This window comes from Bos indicus x Bos taurus, chromosome 2 (assembly GCF_003369695.1).
Source record: "Bos indicus x Bos taurus breed Angus x Brahman F1 hybrid chromosome 2, Bos_hybrid_MaternalHap_v2.0, whole genome shotgun sequence".
Classification (NCBI taxonomy): Eukaryota; Metazoa; Chordata; class Mammalia; order Artiodactyla; family Bovidae; genus Bos; species Bos indicus x Bos taurus.
The window spans coordinates 2,513,138-2,535,795 of NC_040077.1; positions in this window are offsets into that span (position 1 = coordinate 2,513,138).

A 22,658-nucleotide genomic window follows, 5' to 3' on the forward strand; every position below is an offset into this window, starting at 1 on the left:
AAAAAAAAAAAAAAACAGTTTCCAACATGGAGCCAGAATTGGCTTCTTCTCTGCAAAAGAGCTGCTCACAGAACACAGAGAAACATTTTACTTATAGATCAATAGCTTGCTAATAAAAGAACATAATTCAGGAATAACCAGATGAAAGGTGCTGTCTTCTAAAAGAGTACACTTTTCTTCTGCGAGGACATCAAAATTGCAACTAGCTGCTGAACAATAATCAACAGGAGGATGTTGGAACCCACTAAAAAAAGATACCCTACATTCAAGGACAAAGGAAAAGCCACAAGACTGTAGAGAGGGTGGCAATCATGTTAAAATAAAATCCTATACCCATCCTGGAGGACACAAACAAAATCTTGAGCACACCAGGAACCAGGGGAAGGGAGCAGTGACTCCTATAAGAGACTGAGCCAGATCTGCCTATGACTGTTTGAGGGTCTCCTGCAGAGGCATCAGTAAGCATGGGCCTGCCATGGGGACAGGAACACTGGTACCAACAGTCCTGGGAGGTGCAGCATATTGGCATAAGTCCTCTTGGAGGAGGTCACCCTTATCCCTACCATAGAGCTGCCAAGTGGGCGATCTGCAAACTGAAGAACAGTTATACTGAAGAAGCTCTTGCACTGTTGTGAGGTTCTAGGTGCCACATCAGACTTCTCAACTTGGGAATCCAGCAAAAAGACTGGGAATCCCCAGGTAATTTGACTTTGAAGGTCAGCAGGATTTGATTACAGAACTTCTACAAGACCAGGTGAAACAGAAACACTAGGAAGGCACAAACAAAACTTTGTACACACCAGGACACAGGGGAAAGGAGGTAGACGCACAAAAGACTGAGTCAGACTTGCCTGTGAGTGTTTGATGGTCTTCTGTGGATGCATGGGTCAACAGTGGCCTGCTTCAGGATCAGGAGCATTGGCAGCAGCAGTAATGAGAGGTCCGTGATGGCATAACTCCTTTCAGAGGTCACTTTTCACCCTACTATAGAATCTGCATACTCCAGGACTGGGCAGCCACAGGCCAGTCAACTAACAAAGAGTCAGTACAGCTGCACTCATCAACAGAAAACTGGATTAAAGATTTACCAAGCATAGCCCTGCCCACCAGAGCAGGATGCAGTCTACTCCACAGCCAGCCCCTCCCATCAAGAAGCTGGCACAAGCCTCTTATAAGAACCAAGAAATATAACTGCATTCTCTCCAGAACAAAAACTACCATCACAGAAAACTAACCAAAAATAATCACATGGATCACAGTCTTGTGTAATTCAATGAAACTATGAACCATGCCGTGCAGGGCCACCCAAGGCAGATGAGTCATGATGGAGAGTTCTGACAAAAGGTCAGAAGAAATGGAAAAGAGAAGAAATGGCAAACCTATTCAGTATTCTTGCCTTGAGAACCCCATGAACAGTATAAAAATGCTCCAATATGCTATTGAGAAAGAGCAGAGAAATATCGCCAGAAAGAATGAAGAGGCTGGACTAAAGCAGAAATGAAAATCTACTCTGGTTGTGTCTGGTGGTGAAAGTAAAATCTGATGATATAAAGAACAATACTGCAAGGAACCCTGAATGTTAGGTCTGGGAATCAAGGTAAATTGGCTGTGGCAAGAATGAACATTTGCATTTTAGGAATCAGTGAACTAAAATGGATGGGAATGGGTGAATTTAATTCAAATGACCATTGTATTTACTACTGTGGGCAACAATCCCTTAGAAGAAATGGAGTAGCCCTCATAGTCAACAAAGAGTCCAAAGTGAAGTACTTGGGCACAATCCAAAAATGCCAGAATGATCTCTGTTCATTTCCAAGCCAAACCATTCAATATCACAGTAATCCAAGTCTATGCCCCAAGCAGTAATGTCGAAGAAGCTGAAGTCAAATGGTTCTATGAAGACTTCAGGACTTTCTAGAACTAACATCAAAAGGATGTTCTTTTCATCACAAGGGATTGAAATGCAAAAGTAGGAAGTCAAGAGATACCTAAAGGAACAGGCAAGTTTAGCCTTGAGGTACAAAATGAAACAGGGCAAAGGTTAATAGGGTTTTCTCAAGAGAACAGTCTGGTCATAGCAAACACCCTATCACAACAAAACATAAGACAACTCTACACATGGACATCACCAGATGATCAATGCTGAAATCTGATTGATTATATTCTTTGCAGCCAGAGATGGAGAAACTCTATTCAGTCAGCAAAAACAAGACCTGGAGCTGACTGTGGCTTAGATCATGAACTCCTTATTGCAAAATTCAGACTTAAATTGAAGAAAGTAGAGAAAGACCTGGGCCTTTCAGGTATGACCTAAATCAAATCCCTATGATTATACAGTAGAAGTGACAAATAGGTTCAAGGGGTTAGAACTGATAAACAGAGTGCCTGAAAAACCGTGGATGGAGGTTCATAACACTGCATCAGGGGCAGTGACCAAAACTATCCCAAAGAGATAAGAAATGTAAGAAGGAAAATGGTTGTTAGAGGAGGCCATACAAATAGCTGAGAAAAGGAGAGAAATGAAAAGCAAAGCAGAAAGGGAAAGATATAACCAACTGAATACTGATTTCCAGAGGATGGCAAAACAAAGCAAAGAAATAGGGGAAACCAATAGAATGGGAAAGGCTAGGGATGTCTTCAAGAAAATTGGAGATATCGAGGGAATAATTCATGCAAAGATGGGTACAATAAAGGACAGAAGCAGCAAAGACCTAACAGAAGCAGAGATATTACGAAGGGATGGAAAGAACACACACAAAAAAGCTCTTAATGACTCGGATAACCACAGTGGTGTAGTCACTCACCTATAGGCAGATATCCTGAAGTGTGAAGTCAAGTGGGCCTTAGGAAGTATTACTATGGACAAAGCTAGTGGAGGTTATAGAACTGTAGCTGAGCTATTTAAAATCCTAAAAGATGATGCTGTGAAAGTGCTACACTCAATATGCCAGCAAATTTGAAAAACTCAGCAGTGGCCACAGGACTGGAAAAGGTCAGTTTTCATTCCAATCCCAAAGAAGGGCAATGTCGAAGAATGTTCTAACTACCACCCACTTTTTCTCATTTCACATGCTAGCAAGCAGCATATTGCTAAAAATCCTTCAAGCGAGGCTTCACCAGTGGGTGAATGAAGAACTTCCAGATGTTCAATCTGGATTTAGAAAAGGTAGAGGAATCACAGATCAAATTGCTAACATCTGTTGAATCATAGAGAAAGCAAAGGAATTCCAGAAAAAAAAATTTACTTATGCTTCATTGACTATAAGAAAGCATTTGACTGTGCAGAAAGAACTGTCAAAAATTCTGAAAGATATGGGAATACTAGACCACCTTATCTGCATCCAGAGAAATTTGTATGCAGGTCAAGAAGCATCAGTTAGGACCAGACATGGAACAATAGACTCATTCAAAATTGTGAAAGGAGTACATCAAGGGTGTATATTGTCACCCTGTTTATTTAACTTACATGCAAAGTTCAGTTCAGTCACTCAGTAATGTCCGACTCTTTGTGACCCCATGGACTGCAGCATGCCAGGTTTCCCTGTCCATCACCGACTCTTGGAGCTTGCTCAAACTCATGTCCATCGAGTCGGTGAAAGTACATCATGTTAAATGCCAGGCTGGATGAAATTCAAGCTGGAATCAAGATGGCTATAAGCAATATCAGCAACCTCAGATATGCAGATAATACCATCCTAATGGCAGAAAATGAAAAGGAGCTAAAGAGCCCCTTGATGAAGGTGAAAGAGGGGAGTGGAAAAGCTAGTTTAAAACTCAACATTAAAAAAAATAAAATAAAATCACGGCATTCAGTCCCATCACCTCATGGCAAATAGATGAGGAAAAATTGTAAACACCTTTTCCCCCCCAAAAAAAACAGTGACAGACTTTATTTTCTTGGATCCAAAACCACTGCAGACAGTGATTCCAGCTATAAAATTAAAACACACTTGCTCCTTGGAAGGAAAGCTATGACAAACTTATACATTATATTAAAAAGCAGAGACATTATTTTGCGGACAAAGGTCTGTATAGTGAAAGCTATGGTTTTTCCAGTAGTCATGTATGGATGTGAGGGTTGGACCATAAAGAAGGCTGAGTGCCGAAGAATTGACACTTTTGAACTGTGATGTTATAGGAGACTCTTGAGAGTCCCTTGGACAGAAAGGAGATCAAACCAGTCAATCGTAAAGGAAATCAACCTTGAATATTCACTGGAAGGACTGGTGCTGAAGTTGAAGCTTCCATACTTTGGCCACCTAATGGGAGAGCTGACTCATTGGAAAAAACCCTGATGCTGGGAAAGATTGAGAGCAGGAGGAGAAGGGGATTACAGAGGATGAGGTGGTTGGATGGCATCACTGACTTAATGGACATGAGCTTGAGGAAACTCTGGAAAATAGAGAAGAATAGGGAAGCTGGTCATGCTGGAGTCCATGGGTTCACAAAGAACTGGATACTACAAAAAACTGGACTCATTTTCAAGGTTAATTAAGTCAACACGTTTTCCCAACTCCCCTTCAGTAAGGATGCATCATACACTTGTAAAACAGTTTGATTCAGTTTGTTATCTGTATCCCACCCTGAATTCCCCAAACTCCTAAATGATTTTTAAATTTGTACACATCAAGTTTCATTATTTGTGCTTCAAATTCTATGAGTTTTGACAAAAGCATCTTGTCATCTATCTCTCTATCCTCATGGTATCAAATAGAATAAGACAGTATTGTACTATACAGTGGCAATCCACTCCTTTATTCTTGCCCAGGAAATCCCTTGGACAAGGGAGCCTGGTGGGCTACAGTCCATGGAGTTGCAAAAGAGCCAAACATGACTGAGCAACTGAGCTCACACAGATGCTATACAAATATATGTGTATATATACACATATATCCCAATATCCCAATAAATCATTTGTCTTTTCTCAAAATCATTTTTTTCAGAGAATTAGCTTTTAGTTTTAATAAAGTATTACACATCTAATTATTATTTTATGGATTATACTTTAGTGTTTTATCTAGAAGCTCAATACCAAATCCAAAGTCATAGAGATTTTTTTCTTGTGTTTTATGCAAGAAAGTTTATGTTTTCATTTTACCTTTAGATGTATGATTCATTTTCAGTTCATTTTTGCATAAAGGTCTGTGTCAAGGCTTATTTTATTAATATTTGTAGGGTTTTTTTTTCCAGTAAACATTTTTATTTTTTTTAATTAATTTTATTTTATTTTTAAACTTTACATAATTGTATTAGTTTTGCCAAATATCAAAATGAATCCACCACAGGTATACATGTGTTCCCCATCCTGAACCCTCCTCCCTCCTCCCTCCCCATACCATCCCTCTGGGTCGTCCCAGTGCATCAGCCCCAAGCATCCAGTATCGTGCATTGAACCTGGACTGGCATCTCGTTTCATACATGATATTTTACACGTTTCAATGCCATTCTCCCAAATCTTCCCACCCTCTCCCTCTCCCACAGAGTCCATAAGACTGTTCTATACATCAGTGTCTCTTTTGCTGTCTCGTATACAGGGTTATCGTTACCATCTTTCTAAATTCCATGATCCCATGCATAATTTGTTAAATTTATACTTGAGCACCTTTTTTTCTGACACTATTGTAAAAAATAATGTTTCTTTAATTTCAGAATCCAGTTGTTTATTACTGATATACAGGAAAGCAACTAAGTTTTGTATATTGACCTTGCATCCTACAAATTTGTTATACTAGCTTATTATTTCTAAGAAGTTTTGTAGATTCCCTGGGGCTTTCTATATGGCCTATAACATTATCAAGGAATAAACAGTTTTCTTTTGTCCTTTTCAATCTATGTTTCCTTTATTTCTCTCTCTTGGCTTATTACTCTAAATAGGACTTCTGGGACAATGTTGAATTGGCCTGGTGACATAAGACATCCTGTCTTTCTCCCTGTCTTAGGAGAGAAAGTATTCAGTTGCTCATCTTTGAATATGATGTTAGCTCTATGTTTTCACATATTCCTTTATTAACTTAGAGCGTTTTTTAAACCTACATTTTTATTTTTTTTAGATTTTATTTTATTATTATTATTATTTTTAATTGGAGGTTAATTACTTTACAATATTGTATTGGTTTTGCCATACATCAACATGAATCCACCACAGGTATACACGTGTTCCCATCCTGAACCCCTCTCCCTCCACCCTCCCCATACCATCCCTCTGGTTTGTCCCAGTGCACCAGCCCCAAGCATCCAGTATCATGCACTGGACCTAGACTGGCAATTTGTTTCATATATGGAATTATGCATGTTTCAATGCCATTCTCCTAAATCATCCCACCCTCGCCCTCTCCCACAGAGTCCAAAAGACTGTTCTATACATCTGTGTCTCTTTTGCTGTCTCGCTTACAGGGTTATTGTCAGCATCTTTTAAAATTCCATATATATGTGTTAGTATACTGTATTGGTGTTTTTCTTTCTGGCTTACTTCACTCTGTATAATAGGCTCCAGTTTCATCCACCTCATTAGAACTGATTCAAATGTATTCTTTTTAATGGCTGAGTAATACTCTGTTGTGTATATGTACCACTGCTTTCTTATCCATTCATTTTTTAAAAGTTAGTTTTTATTATTATTATTATGAATTCACACAAAATATTTATAGAATTCTTCAATGAAACTTTTTGGGCTTTGAAAGATTCTAATTATTAATCTCATTTCTTTAATAGTATTTATATATATTATACTTAATATATATTCAGGTTATTCATACTTATTCAGTAGTTATTCATTTCTCCTGGAATAGGTTTTAGTTGTGTGACTCTTTCTAGGAATTGGTCTGTTTCATCTAAGTTTTCAAATTTGTGACCATGAAACTGTTCATGCTGTTGTTTTATTAATTGCTGTTGTGTCTGACTTTTTTGTGACCCCCATGTACTATAGCCTGCCAGGCTCTTCTGTCTATGGGATTTCCTGGGCAAGAATATTGGAGTGGGTTGCCATTTCCTTCTCCAGGAGATATTCCTGACCCAGGGATCAAGTTCATATCTCCTGTATTGGCAGGTGGATTCTTTACCAAAGAGCCCCCTGGGAATCCCAAAATTGTTCATCAGTTCAGTTCAGTTCAGTCACTCAGTCGTGTCCGACTCTTTGCAACCCCATGAATTGCAGCACGCCAGCCCTCCCTGTCCATCACTAACTCCCAGAGTTCACTCAGACTCATGTCCATCAAGTCAGTGATGCCATCTCATCCTCTGTCATCCCCTTCTCCTCCTGCCCCCAATCCCTCCCAGAATCAGGGTCTTTTCCAATGAGTCAACTCTTCACATGAGGTGGCCAAAGTACTGGAGTTTCAGCTTTAGCATCATTCCTTCCAAAGAAATCCCAGGGCTGATCTCCTTCAGAATGGACTGCTTGGATCTCCTTGCAGTCCAAGGGACTCTCAAGAGTCTTCTCCAACACCACAGTTCAAAAGCATCAATTCTTCGGTGCTCAGCTTTCTTCACAGTCCAACTCTTTCATCCATACATGACCACTGGAAAAACCATAGCCTTGACTAGACGGACCTTTGTTGGCAAAGTAATGCCTCTGCTTTTGAATATGCTATCTAGGTTGGTCATAACTTTTCTTCCAAGTATTCTTCATAGTATTCCCTTTTTATCCATTTAGTGCCCATGGAATCAGTGATGATTGAATCCTCTTTCATTCCTGATACTAGTAACTTATGTCTTATCTCTTTTTCTCTTGATTAGATAAGCAAGAGAATTTTCAATGTTATTGTTCTTTTTTTAAAAAAAACCTAGAGTTTGGTTTTGTTGTTTTTCTATTTGTTGTTGTTGCTTTATTTCCAATTTCATTCATTTTTCTTCTAGTTTTAATTATTTTCTTTCTTCTGAATGTTGAAATTTAACTTCCTTATTTTTTCCTTAATATCTTGAAGTAGAAGCTCAGGTAATTGATATTAGGTTTTTTATTTTCTAATGTCAGAGAGAAAGAAAATTTCAGCTACCCTTCCAGGTACTTCTGGCTGGTCTAAGAACTAAATTGGCATGATACAGATAAAAGAAAGCTAAATAATATTTATATAATATGTATTCTTGGAAGAAATTCAAAATAACTGAGTAACTAACCAAAATGATTGAAAGCTTTGCCTTAAATGCCATCTTCAAGTGAAGACAAAGAGGATGTTTGGTGCAGGGGTTTGTGACTTCTGAAGGGGAGGAAGGTAATTCACATGGAGATGGAAAAGCAAATGTTTGATAAACAAACCTCTGCAGGGCCATCAGAGACAATTAGACACAGAGAAGAATTTTAACAAACAGACTTTGCTAGATTCCTTTCTGTTTATAAATCTAGCTTATCCTCTGGTTACGTATGGTATTAGCTCTCTTCCTGGTACAGGCCCTCTAATACATTCTTTAAACAGGAGGAAGGTCAAAAAGTTTCTTCCTGAGTCTTTTGGGCCTTGTCTGTTTCAGCTCAAAATAATCCACATGTCATAGAGACATTTTAGAGTGGCAAGTTTTTCTCACTTACACTAATATAATGAACTTAATGGCATAAATATTCCTTTCAATATTGTTCTAGCTGCCCTTCCTCCCATTCTGATGAGTTGCATTTTTGTTTTGTTTAAAATATTTTAAAATTTCTCTCAAATGTGTGTTATTTAATCTCCAAGTATTAGGGGAGTTTCCAGCTTTCTTTTTGCTCTTGACTTCTAATTTATTTTCATTGTCATCTATAAATGTACTCTGTATGGTTTTGAAACAGGAGGAAATTGAGCAGGGCACAACATTTAAAAGAGTGGTATAGCCATAGGACTATGGTGACATAGTGACAAAGTATGGTTAGAAGTACATAGGTCTAAGATGAGTTTCCCAGGTAGCATTAATGATAAAGAACTTGCCTGCCAATGTAGGAGATGTACCAGATGTGGGTTCGATCCCTGGGTTATGAAGATCCCCTATAGGAGGGCATGGTAACCCACTCCAGTATTCTTGCCTGGAGAATCCCATAGACAGAAGACCCTGGAGGTCTATAGTCCATGGGGTCACAAAGAATCAGACACAACTGAAGTGACTTCTCATGCACATATCTAAGATGGTGAAAGAGTTGACTTCCAGTAGACCTTGACCCTCATTATACATTCATTATAATACATTAGCTAAATGACATATCCAGAAAGACCCATGATTGTTTTGAGACTGACCATAATAGGTCAAATAGTGGGTGTGGCCCAATTCCTGGAAATCCCCCAAATAATTGAAATAATCCTCCCACTTAAATTATCCTATGAAATTACCTAACCCAGGAAAACTATCCATGCCATATTCCAGAGCCTCTCACTTTCTGAGATGGCCCCTGCTCTGTCTGTGGAGCCTATTTCTCTCTAAATAAAGCAAGTTCTTACCTATTACTTCATCTCCAAATTCTCTCATGACAAGGAAAGAACCTTAAATTCTCTGGAAACAATTTCTATTATTTTAAATTTGGGTGTTTTTTGTGATCCAGCATATGGTCTATATTGGGGCTTTCCAGGGTGGTGCTAGTGGTAAAGAACCTGTCTGCCAATGCAGGAGATGTGGGTACTATCCCTGGCTAAGGAAGATCCCCTGGAGAGGGGCATGACAGCCCACTCCAGTATTTTTGACTGGAAAATCCCGTGGACAGAGGAACTTGGTGAGCTACAGTCCATAGGATCATAAAGAGTCAGACATGACTGAAATGACTTAGCATGCATGGTCTACCTTGTTGAACTTTCCATGTTAGCTTGACAAAAATGTGCATTTTGCTGTTGATATATGACCTAGTCTATAAGGGTCAATTAGATTGTGTCAATTAGTGTTGCTCATCTATATCCCTACAGTTTTGTTTTTGTTTTTTTCTTATTTTTGTCTGCTTTTCTGTGTATTAATGAGAGACATGTTGAAGCAACCAGCTAAAAGAGGATTTGTCTGATTTTCCTTTCACTTCTGTTAGTAATTTTTCACATATTTTTATGCTTTTTTGTTAAATACATACACATTTAGGATCACTGTTTTGTTTTTCTTGGAAAACTGATTCTTTAAAATTAAGCAATGTCCCTCTTTAATCCTGATAATTTTCCTTGTTCTGAAGTCTGCTTTGTCTAAACAATAGAGCTACCACAGCTCTCTGTTGATTAAATGTTAGCAGGGCAAATGTTATTTTTAACCTGAATCTCTGGATTTAAAATTGGATTCTTATACTAACATATAGTTGGGTTTATTTTTTTAATCCACTCTGAATTTCTCTATGTTTTAATTGGTATATTTATATCATTTACAGTTTAAGTGACTATTGATGTAGCTAGATCAATGTCTCCCTTCTTGTAACTATTTTCTGTTCACTACATTTGCTCTTTGTTTCTTTTCCCCTCCTTTTCTGCCTTCTTCTGTTTTGGGCATTTTATATGACTTCACTTTGTCTCCTGGCAAATGTCATTTATACTTTAAAAATAACAATTTTCTTGGAGTTTACTCTGTAAATTCTTAACTAACCCCAGTAAGCCTTCAAATAGTAAAAGACTATACCATTAAATGTGTAGTATAGTTGTCTTATAGTTACAATTTTCCCCTTCCATCCCCTGGGACATTGCTGTGATTCATTTTACTTATTCATGTGCTAAATTATCCAGTACGTTATCACTATTCTTGCTTTAATCAATCAGTTATCTTTTAGATCAATTAAGATTAAAAAGTGAAAGTGAAGTCGCTCAGTCCTGTCCGACTCTTTGTGACCCCATGGACTGTAGCCTATCAGGCTCCTCTGTCCATGGGATTTTCCAGGCAAGAGTGCTGGAGTGGATTGCCATTTCCTTCTCCAGGGGATCTTCCTGACCCAGGAATCGAGCCGGGTCTCCCACATTGCAGGCAGACGCTTTATCGTCTGAGCCACCAGGGAAGCCCCAAAGATTAAAAATCAATGAATATTTATTTTATCTTCATTTATTCCTTCTCTGATGCTCTTCCTTGCTTTATGTAGATTCAAATTTCTGTTCTATATAATTTTCTCTTCTTTTTGAAAAGCTTATTTAACTTTTTTTCTTTCAGAAAACATCTGCTATCTAAGAATTCTTCCATTTATTGTTTGAGAAAATCTTTAAACCTCGCAGTCTCCAGCTGGCAGTGACTATAGTGGCCAACTAATCTATCTTTACCACAATGTTAATGACTAAAAATTGTAGGTATCTTTTACTACAAGGAAGGATAACTTTAAAGACTGACACATCAGTTCAAGGGGAAAATAATTAATTCCAGATGTTGCAAAATAGGTATGGGGAAAGATTTTCATAGTTGCTATGTATAGGTAGTAGCTTCCCTGGTGGCTCAGTGGTAAAGAACCCACCTGCCAATGCAGGAGATGTGGTTTCCTTCTCATCCCCTGGAGAAGGAAATGGCTACCCACTCCAGTATTCTGCCTGGGAATTCCATGGTTAGAGGAGACTGGTAGGCTACAGTCCATGAGATCTCAAAGAGTCAGATGTGACTTAAGGACTAAACAGCAATGGATAGGTAGCTTTTTTCTTTCTCTTTCTTGAGATACGGTTCATACTGAGTCCAGCAACTAAATGGGAATATCAACCACTTCCCCATACCAGACCACAGCTAAAAATATTTACAAAAGGCAAAAAATATTCTTGATCAGTTCCAAAACAAAGTGGAAAAGACTTACTTTTTCTGACAAGCAGTCTTGTTTGCATCTCTCTAAATCCAACAAAAGTGAAAGTGAAAGTAGCTCAGTTCTGTCCGACTCTTTGCGACCCCATGGACTATACAGTCCATGGAATTCTCCAGGCTGGAATACTGGAGTGGGTAGCCTTCCCTTCTCCAGAAGATCTTCCCAACCCAGGGATTGAACCCAGGTCTCCTGCATTGCTGGAGGATTCTTTACCACCTGAGCCACAGGGGAAGCCCTAATACCACGGAAATTATACAACAAGCAAAGAGATGATGCTAAAGAATGAAGGTAAAAAGTTAGGGACCAATGACTTGCAGAACCAATAACTGAGTTAAATTAGGTCATAAGATATAAGATAATCATACGACATCTGAGTTTGTTTCTCTTTTGTAAATAAGTTTTTTAAACATTGTTTTTAAGATACCACATATAAGTGATATCACACACTATTTCTCATTCTCTGTTTGACTCCATTCACCCAGTATAACAATCACTAGGTCCTTCAATGTTGCTACAAATGACATTATTTTATTTTTTAAAGGATGGGTAATATTCTATTGCATGTATGCATCACATCTTTATTCATTCCTCTGTTGATGGACATGTAGGTTGCTTCCATGTCTCGGCTACTGTAAAGCAGACTGCAATGGAATTAGGGTGCATATATTCTCTTAGATAATGTTTTTCTGTGGATATATATGAACTTATGGTTTTCAAGAAGTGTAGGGGAGGAGGGGTCATCAGGGAGTTTGAGATGACATGTATCCACTACTATTTTTCATGTGGATAACCAATAAAGATCTACTTTATAGCACAGAGAAATCTCAATATTATGTAACAAACTAAATGGGGAAAGAATTACAAAAAGAATAGATATATGTATATGCATAACTGAATCACTTTGCTGTATACCTGAAACTAAAATGACATTATTAATCAATTATACTCCAATACAAAATAAAAAAAAGTTTAAAATGATAAACACAAAAATCAATTGCATTTCTATTCACTGATGAACAAATGGAATGAACAAGTGGAAACCTATTTAGAAATTCAATACTTGCTTAAAAAATGAATTAGAAGTATAAATATGATGAAACATGCACAGATCTATCTTATAAAAATTACAAATTGCTAATGAAAAAAATCAAAGAAGACCCAAATGTTTCATGAAATGCAGTGTTCCAGGAGTGGATGGCTTGACATAGTAAAGAAGTCAATGCTTCCTAAACTGAAATGTAGGTTTAATAAAATTAATATTGAAATTTCAGCAAGGTGTTTCTTGTAGACAAACATGTTCTAAAAGTTATAAGAAAGGGAAATACTCTAGAATAGCTAGAACAAGTTTCAAAAGTATAAACATGGAGAAATCACTCTTTCTCACATTAAGACTTGCTATATAATTGCAGTGATCAAAGTGTTGTGGTATTAGCAGAGGGATATTCAGGGATCAACAGAAAACCCAGAAACAGATCAACACAAATATACCCTATTAATTTTCAACAAACGAGCTAAAGGAACTCAATTGAAGAGAAACAGCCTTTCAATAAATATTCAACAGTATTTGGATATTCATAAGCATAAAAGTGAATCTTGGCTTCACACTTTACATTAAAATTAACTCAAAATGGATCATCAATTTTAAATGTAAAATATAAAACTGTAAAACTTCTAGAATAAAACTATGAAAACTATTAGACATGAAATCATTTGTATTATACTTAAAAAGAAAAATTGATAAATTGAACTTTATGAAAATTAAAAACTTTTCCTCTGTGAAGTATTCTGTTGAGTATAAAAATATGAGCTACAGCTTGAGAAATATTTGCCAATTATTCATGTGATAAAAGACTCAAAACTCAGCAATAAAACCCAAGGGATTCAAAAGAAAATGGGCAAAGAAATGCAGACAATTCACTGAAGAAGCACATTATATAAATGTCATAAAAGTAAATGAAAAGATGTTTAACATCATTATTAGTTAGATAAATGAAAAAAAAACATGAGAGATATTACATACCCATCAGAATAAAATAAAATAAAAATGATTACTATGTGCTTGTGAAGATACCCAAGAAACTAGATCTCTCATACGTTAATGTTAAGGATGTAATATAGTACAACTGTTCTGGAAAATAGCTCAACAGTTCCTTTTCAATGTAAAGATGAAATTTCCATACAACCCAGCAATTGCCTCTTGGGCATATATCCTAAAGGAATTAAAGATTATTTCCAGGCAGATGTTTATAAACAAATGCTTACATCAGGTGTATTTGTAAATAGACTTAATTGGAAACCACCTAAATGTCCTGCACGGATAAATAAATTTGTATATCCATAGCATGGATTAGGAGAAGGCAGTGGCACCCCACTCCAGTACTCTTGCCTGGAAAATCCCATGGACGGAGGAGCCTGGTAGGCTGCAGTCCATGGGGTCGCTGAGTCAGACACGACTGAGCAACTTCACTTTGACTTCTCACTTTCAGGCACTGGAGAAGGAAATGGCAACTCACTCCAGTATTCCTGCCTGGAGAATCCAAGGGACAGGGGATCCTGGTGGGCTGCTGTCTATGGGGTCGCACAGAGTCGGACACGACTGAAGTGACTTAGCAGCAGCAGCAGCAGCAGCAGCATGGATTATTCCTATTAATAAATATAAACAAATTATTTATATACATATGATATGGGTGAACCTCATAGAAGTTATGCTGAATGAAAAAAAAAATCTCAAGATAACTCAAACTGCAGGATGTCTTATAGAAGATAATACATGAAATAACAAAGCTGCAGATGTGAAAAACAGAGAAGTGACTGTCAGGGTAGGTGAGGCTATAGAGGATATCTGAGCAGATACTGTAGTAATTTGACAGTTAAGTATGTAGATAATGGTGATGATTCCACAAAGCTACATGTGTTAAAATTACACACAGTCACACACATATACATACACACACATTAGTTCAGTTCAGTAGCTCAGTTGTGTCCAACTCTTGGTGACCCCATGGACTGCAGCACTCCAGGCTTCCCTGTCCATCACCAACTCCTGGAGCCTATGAAATCACGTCCATTGACTGGGTGATGCCATCCAACCATCTCATCCTCTGTCATCCCCTTCTCCTCCTGCATTCAATCTTTCCAAGCATCAGGGTCTTTTCCAATGAATGAGTCAGTTCTTTACATCTAGTGGCCAAAGTATTGGAGTTTCAGCTTTAGCACCATTCCTTCCAAAGAATATTCAGGATTGATTTTCTTTAGGAGGGACTGGTTGCATCAACTCCTTGCTATCCAGGGACTCTCAAGAGTCTTCTCTAACACCACTTTTCAAAATCACCAACTCGTCGGCACTCAGCTTCCTTTATAGTCAACTCTCACATCCATACATAACTACTGGAAAACCATAGCTTTGACTAGAGGGACTTTGTTGGCAAAGTAATCTCTGCTTTTTAAAATGACATTTAGGTGTTTCATAGCTTTTCTTCCAAGAAGCAAGCGTCTTTTAATTTCATGGCTGCAATCACCATCTGCAGTGATGTTGGAGCTAAGAAAAATAAAGTCTATCACTATTTCCATTGTTTCCCCATCTGTTTGCCACAAAGTGATGGGACCAAATGCCATGATCTTAGTTTTTTGAATGTTGAGTTTTCAGTCAACTTTTTCACTCTCCTCTTTCACTTTCATCAAGAGACTTTGCATTCCTTCACTTTCTGTCATAAGCAGGGTGTCATCTGCATATCTGAGGTTATTGATATTTCTCCTGGCAATCTTGATTCCCACCTGTGCTTCATCCAGCCCAGCGTTTCTCATGATGTACTCTGCATATAAGTTAAATAAGCAGGGTGACAATATACATCCTTGATATACTCCTTTCCCAACTTGAAACCAGTCTGTTGTTCCATGTCCAGTTCTAACTGTCACTTCTTGATGTGCATACAGATTTCTCAGTAGGCAGATCAGGTGGTCTGGTATTCACATGTCTTGAAGAATTTTCCACAGTTTGTTGTGATTCACACAGTCAACAGCTTTGGCATAGTCAATAAAGCAGAAGTAGATGTTTTTCTGAAACTCTTTTGTATTTCGATGATCCAGTGGATGTTGGCAATTTGATCTCTGGTTCCTCTGCCTTTCTTAAATCCATCTTGAACATCTGGAATTTCACAGTTCACGAACTATTGAAGCCTGGCTTGGAGAATTTTGATCATTAACTTTACAAGCATGTGAGATGCAATGGTGTGGTAGTTTGAGTATTCTTTGGCATTGCCTTTCTTTGGGATTGGAATGAAAACTGACCTTTTCCAGTCCCATGGCCACTGCTGAGTTTTCCAAATTTGCTGGCATATTAAGTGCAGCACTTTCACAGCACCATCTTTCAGGATTTGAAATATTTCAACTGGAATTCCATCATCTCCACTAGCTTTGTTTTCAGTTATGCTTCCTAAGGCCCACTTGACTTCACATTCCAGGATGTCTGGCTCTAGGTCAGTGATCACACCATCGTGATTATCTGGGTCGTGAAGATCTTTTTTGTATAGTTCTTCTGTGTATTCTTGCCACCTCTTCTTAATATCTTCTGCTTCTGTTAGGCCCATAGCATTTCTTTCCTTTAGAGCCCATCTTTGCATGAAATGTTCCCTTGGTATCTCTAATTTTCTTGAAGAGATCTCTAATCTTTCCCATTGTATTGTTTTCCTCTATTTCTTTGCATTGATCACTGAAGAAGGCTTTCTTCTCTCTCTTTGCTATTCTTTGGAACTCTGCATTCAAACGGGTAAATCTTTCCCTTTCTCCTTTGTTTTTCACTTCTCTTCTTTTCACAGCTATTTGTAAGGCCTCCTCAGACAATCATTTTGCTTTTTGCATTTCTTTTTCTTGGGGACGGTCTTGATCCTTGCCTCCTGTACAATGTCACAAACCTCCATCCATAGTTTTCAGGCACTCTGTCTATAAGATCTAATTCCTTGAATCTATTTCTCACTTCCACTGTATAATCATAAGGGATTTGATTTAGGTCATACCTGAATGGTCTAGTGGTTTTCAATACTTTCTTCATCTTAAGTCTGAATTTGGCAATAGTAGTTCATAATCTGAGCCACAGTCAGCCCCCAGACTTATTTTTACTGAATGTGTAGAGCTTCTCCATCTTTGGCTGCAAAAAGTATAATCAATCTGATTTCGGTATTGACCATCTGGTGATGTCCATGTGTACAGTCTTCTCTTGTGCTGTTGGAAGAGGGTGTTTGCTGTGACCAGTATGTTCTCTTGGCAAAACTCTGTTAGCCTTTGCCCTGCTTCATTCTGAACTTCAAGGCCAAATTTCCCTGTTATTACAGATATTTCTTGACTTCCTACTTTTACATTCTAGTCCCCTATAATGAAAAGGACATCTTTTCTGGTGTTAGTTCTAGAAGGTCTTGCAGGTCTTCATAGAACCGTTCATCATCGGCTTCTTCCGCATTACTGGTCAGGGCATAGACTTAGATTATCGTGATATTGAATGGTTTGCCTTGGAAATGAACAGAGATCATTCTGTCGTTTTTGAGATTGCATACAAGTGCTGCATTTTGGACACAAATTAGTATGACTGGTGAAATCTGAATAAGCCCTTTGGGTTGCATCAGTGTTAGTGTCCTGGCTTGAAAACTGAAGGATAGCTTTGCAAGATATTAACACTGGGAGAGGCTGATGAATGTTGCACAGGAATTCTTTGGAAATTTTTTTTTGCAGTTTTATATAAAACTTTATTTCAAAATAAAAGAGTTTAAAAATATAATAAATAAGGCAATAGAAGAATTTATGGTTTTTTAGCAGATGGCATAAGTGAGGTATTTTGTTTCTTATAATTTTTATTGGAATATAGTTTCTTTACAATGTTGTGTTAGTTTCTGCTGTATAGTAAAGTGAATCAGTTATATGTGTACATATATTCCTTCTTTTGTGAATTTCCTTCTCATTTATGTCACCATGGAGCATTCAATATGGCTCCCTGTACTACAGTAGGTTCTCATTAATTATCTATTTTATACATTAAAGTGAAAGTCACTCAGTCATGACTGACTCTTTCAGACCCATGGCCTACAGTTCATGGAACTGTCCAGGCCAGAATACTGGAGTGGGTAGCTGTTCGCTTCTCAGGGGGATCTTCCCAATCTAGGAATCATACTCAGGTCTCCCACATTGCAGGTAGATTCTTTACCAGCCGAGCTACCACGAAAAGCTTATTTTATACATAGTAGTGTATATATTAACCTCCAAACTATACAAACAGCTTATGCAACTAGATATCATAAAAACAACCCAAACAAAAAATGGGCAGAAAACCTAAATAGACATTTCTCCAAAGACATACAGATGGCCAAAAGGCACATGAAAAGATACTCAATATCAATAGTTATTAGAGAAATGCAAATCAAAATTACAAGGTATCACCTCACACAGGTCAGAATGGCCATTATCTAAATATCTACAAATAGTAAATGTTGGAGAAGTTATGGAGAAAAGGAAACCCTCCTACACTGTTGGTAGGAATGTAAAGTGGTACAGCCACTATGGAAAACAGTATGGAGATTTCTTAAAAAACTGTTTTCCAATAGAGCTGCTGTATAATCCAGAAATGCCACTCATGCACACATATCCAGAGAAAAACCATAATTTCAAGTAGATTTGTAGTAGAAAAGTTGTGATTTTATTTAAAAGAGAAAGCTCTATGCACTTTTTAAAATTATTATTAGAATGGATGAGAGTAGGTAAAAACATGAGGGGAGTAGTAAGACTTCAACACAGATCTCAGTCAGTCAGTTCAGTCACTTAGTCGTGTCCAACTCTTTGCAGCACCATGGACTGCAGCATGCCAGGCCTCCCTGTCCATCACCAACTTCCGGAGCTTGCTCAAACTCATGTCCATCAAGTCAGTGATGCCATCCAACCATCTTATCCTCTGTCATCCACTTCTCCTTCTGCCTTCAATCTTTCCCAGCATCAGAGTCTTTACCAATGAGCCAATTCTTCACATCAGGTGGCCAAAATATTGGAGTTTCAGCTTCAACATCAGTCCTTCCAAAGAACACCCAGGACTGATCTCCTTTAGGATGGACTGGTTGGATCTCCTTTCAGTCCAAGGGACTCTCAAATCTTCTCCAACACCATAGTTCAAAAGCATTAATTCTTCAGTGCTCAGCTTTCTTTATAGTCCAACTCACATCCATGCATGACTAATGGAAAACCATAGCTTTGACTAGATGGACCTTTGTTGGCAAAGTAATGTCTCTGCTTTTTAATATGCTTTCTAGGTTGGTCATAGCTTATTTTGCAAAGAGCAAGCGTCTTTTAATTTCATGGCTGCAGTCACCATCTGCAGTGATTTTGGATCCCTCAAAGTAAGGTCTCTCACTGTTTCTATTGCTTCCCCATCTATTTGCCATGAAGTGATGGGACTGGATGCCATGATCCTAGTTTTCTGAACTTTGAGTTTTAAGTCAACATTTTCACTCTCCTCTTTTACTTTAATCAAGTGGCTCATCAGATCCTTCTTGCTTTCTGCTATAAGGGTCGTGTCATCTGCATAATCAATATTCCCAGCAATCTTGATTCCAGCTTGTGCTTCATCCAGCTGGCATTTCTCATGATGTACTCTGCATATAAGTTAAATAAGCAGGGTGACAGTGTACATCCTTAACGTACTCCTTTCCCAATTTGGAACCAGTCTGTTGTTCCATGTCCAGTTCTCATTGTTGCTTCCTGACCTGCATACAGATTTTTCAGGAGGCAGGTGAGGTGGTCTGGTATTCCCTTCTCTTGAAGAATTTTCCACAGTTTGTTGTGATCCACACAGTCAATGGCTTTGGCATAGTCAACGAATCATAAGTAAATGTTTTTCTGGAACTCTTTTGCTTTTTTTGAATTTCCAGTAGATGTTGACAATTTGATTTCTGCCTTTTCTAAATCCAGCTTGAACATCTGGAAGTTCACAGTTCACGTATTGTTGAAGCCTGGCATGGAGAATTTTGAGCATTACTTTGCTAGAGTGTGAGATGTGTGCAACTTTGTCATAGATTGAACATTCTTTGGTATTGCCTTTCTTTGGGATTGGAATGAAAACTGACTTTTTCCATACCTGTGGTCACTGCTGAGTTTTCCAAATTTGCTGGAATATTGAATGAAGCACTTTCACAGCATCATCTTTTAGGGTTTGAATTAGTTTAACTGGAGTTCCATCACCTCCACTAGCTTTGTTCATAGTGATGCTTCCTAAGGCCCACTTGACTGATTTACTGTCACATTATAAACCTGTCTACTAAAACACTCCCTTTTGGATCCTGAACACCAAGCCAGGAGATACAAGTCCTTATCCACTTATTTTACATTTCTTCTCAAGGAACACATTCTCCCAGAATATATGCTAATATTTTAACTTTTGGCTCAATATCCATTATATATATTCCCCCATCCAATCCCTTGGCACAGTATCTCCAAGAAGTAAGTTCTAAAATTTCGAGAACTCTTCACTTAATGCTCACTTCACTTTCATTGTCCACAGAGTTCTGACTGAGATTATATCTACAATCTCCTTGGTGTTTTAACTTGGTCCAGTCCACATAACTTTTAGGACTTTTGGGAATATTTCCGAAAGAGCCTGTTTTAATGCCCCACCCTTACGTGCTCAACCCCCTGTTTAGCCACTAATTACTGGCTCCTTAATTTCTCCAAGTCTCAGTATACTTACTAACAAAGTGACATGGCCACACTTATCCAGTGGAATGAATTAAATGAGATCATGTATATAGAGCATTCAGTACCATGATTGAAAAATCATGCCACACGTGTTCAAATGAAAATGCTTTCAGTCTTACCATCTCTCTTCTAATAAACAATATTCTCTGAGTAGAGTTAACAACAATAGAAATAGAGGAAATAGAGAAATATATATGGGATAGAATCTTTTGAATAGCTCATCAGTAAATTTGAACTTTATCAAGTAGCAAACAGAAAACTCTTTTGAATAGAAGAGGGATTAGAGAAGCCCATATGAATATGAAACTGCAGGATAACAGATAGAGTGACTTCTATGTTTTAGATACCTCAGTTTTGGGTATATTATCTTAGTACTCAAAACAATACAAAGAGATGAGCATGCACACGTCTGTGTGTTTGTGCATGTGTGTGTGATGTCATATGACTTTGCTTACATCCTCATAGTTAGTGTTTCACTGTCTATTTCTCTGTAACAAACTGCTCTAAAACTCAGAGGCTAAGAATAATGAGCATTTACTATGCCTCCCAAGTCAATGAGGTGACTGGGTGGTTCCCCTGGTCTCTTGTGTCTATGCTCAGTGGCAGATTGAGCAGACATGTCTGCTACTCTTGGCTGGGCTCACTCACATATCTGGTTCAGAATGACTCAGCTGGGACAAGTTGGTCTTCTCTGTGAAACTGTTCTGTGTAAATGTCTCACCTCCCATTTATCTCGTTGGATTTGGAAGAATTCTGTTATTGTTGATTAATAGCAATGGCAGGGAAGCAAGAAAGAAATGAAATACATAAGCACTTTGTCAAGAATTTTCTTGTGTCAGTCTTGATACCATCGCTTCCTTTGTCAAAGCAACTTACATGGTTTAGCTTGTAATCAGAGATTATAAAATTACATAAACAAACATGCAGATACCAGAAGACCATTAATGAGATCAGCCAAGTACAATTATTAAAAGGAGAAACCGAAACCCTCTGAACCCCAGTTCTATAGATAATATCCTCATACAACACAGATTCTCTGTACATAGTTCTTTACATTCTGAGATGAATGGTTGAGTGCTAAGTAACTTCAGTCATATCTGACTCTTTGTGACCCTATGGACTATAGCCTGCCAGGCTCCTCTGTCCATGGGGTTCTTCTGGACAGGACACTGCAATGGGTTGCCATTTCCTCCTCCAGGTGATCTTCCAGATCTGATCTTGCATCTTTCACATCTCCTGCATTGGCAAGCAAGATCTGTACCACTAGCACCACCTGGGAAGCAAAATGGATGTTTCAGTACTAACAAAACAAACTAATCGATGGCCATTGAAATTCCACCCAGAGCCTGGGCTGCTTAGAAGAATCAGAAACCCAACTCTGACAGGCTGACAAGTTAAGAAGGACACTTGCTTACCTTCCCCCTGAGTCTTGATACAGCAATACAACTCTAGAAACCTAGTCATAATTTCATTTATTGTCTTACTTCCCTGAGACACATTACAATAGTCTCACATGTCTAGAACACATCTACATCTTAAAGACCATCTGAGCAGTCTGAAACACAACTCAGACTGAAGCCCACTCTTGGATTTCACAAGATGGCAGCTGGAAGTAAATGACATTAACTGAATTCCTTTAGATAGGTTAAAAGAAATCTTGTCTCTCAGTAGGCAAAAATTAATGAGACATTCAGGATGCTTTTAGTCTATATAGCAATGGTGGGGTTTCTCTGGAGACTGTAATATTTAAAGTTACATTTTATTACTAAACCTTGTAGAGGATCTGCAAATTACATTTGCTTAATTCCACAGCTGTGAAATGTCAGCTACTTGATGTCTTTGAATATTGGCTTCAGCTGACTTTGAAAACTTGGAGGATCTTGCTTCCTTTTCTCCAGTGTTTAACTTTTCAACCAATAAGTGGCAATGGAACAAACACCCCTGATATCAAGCCAGGTCTGATACAGAAGCCGTTCTTTTTAGAATTCTTGGAGCTTAATTTCCAGGCAGACTTTGCCCAGTGCAGTTTGATTTGCATGTGAAACTTTTGTTTCTGTAATTTACTTTGTTCCTTTAAAGTGACTTAAGGTTTGATAGAAGGTCTGTTCCTCAGTGAGGATGAAAAGTTTTCCAGTTTTCTTAATTCACAGTTAACAAACTTTTTTGAAGCTCAGAGTCTGAAGCAGACATTCTGATACCTGGAAGGATTTGGAAATGAATAGAATATGTCCCAACCTGGGCATAACCATCTTAT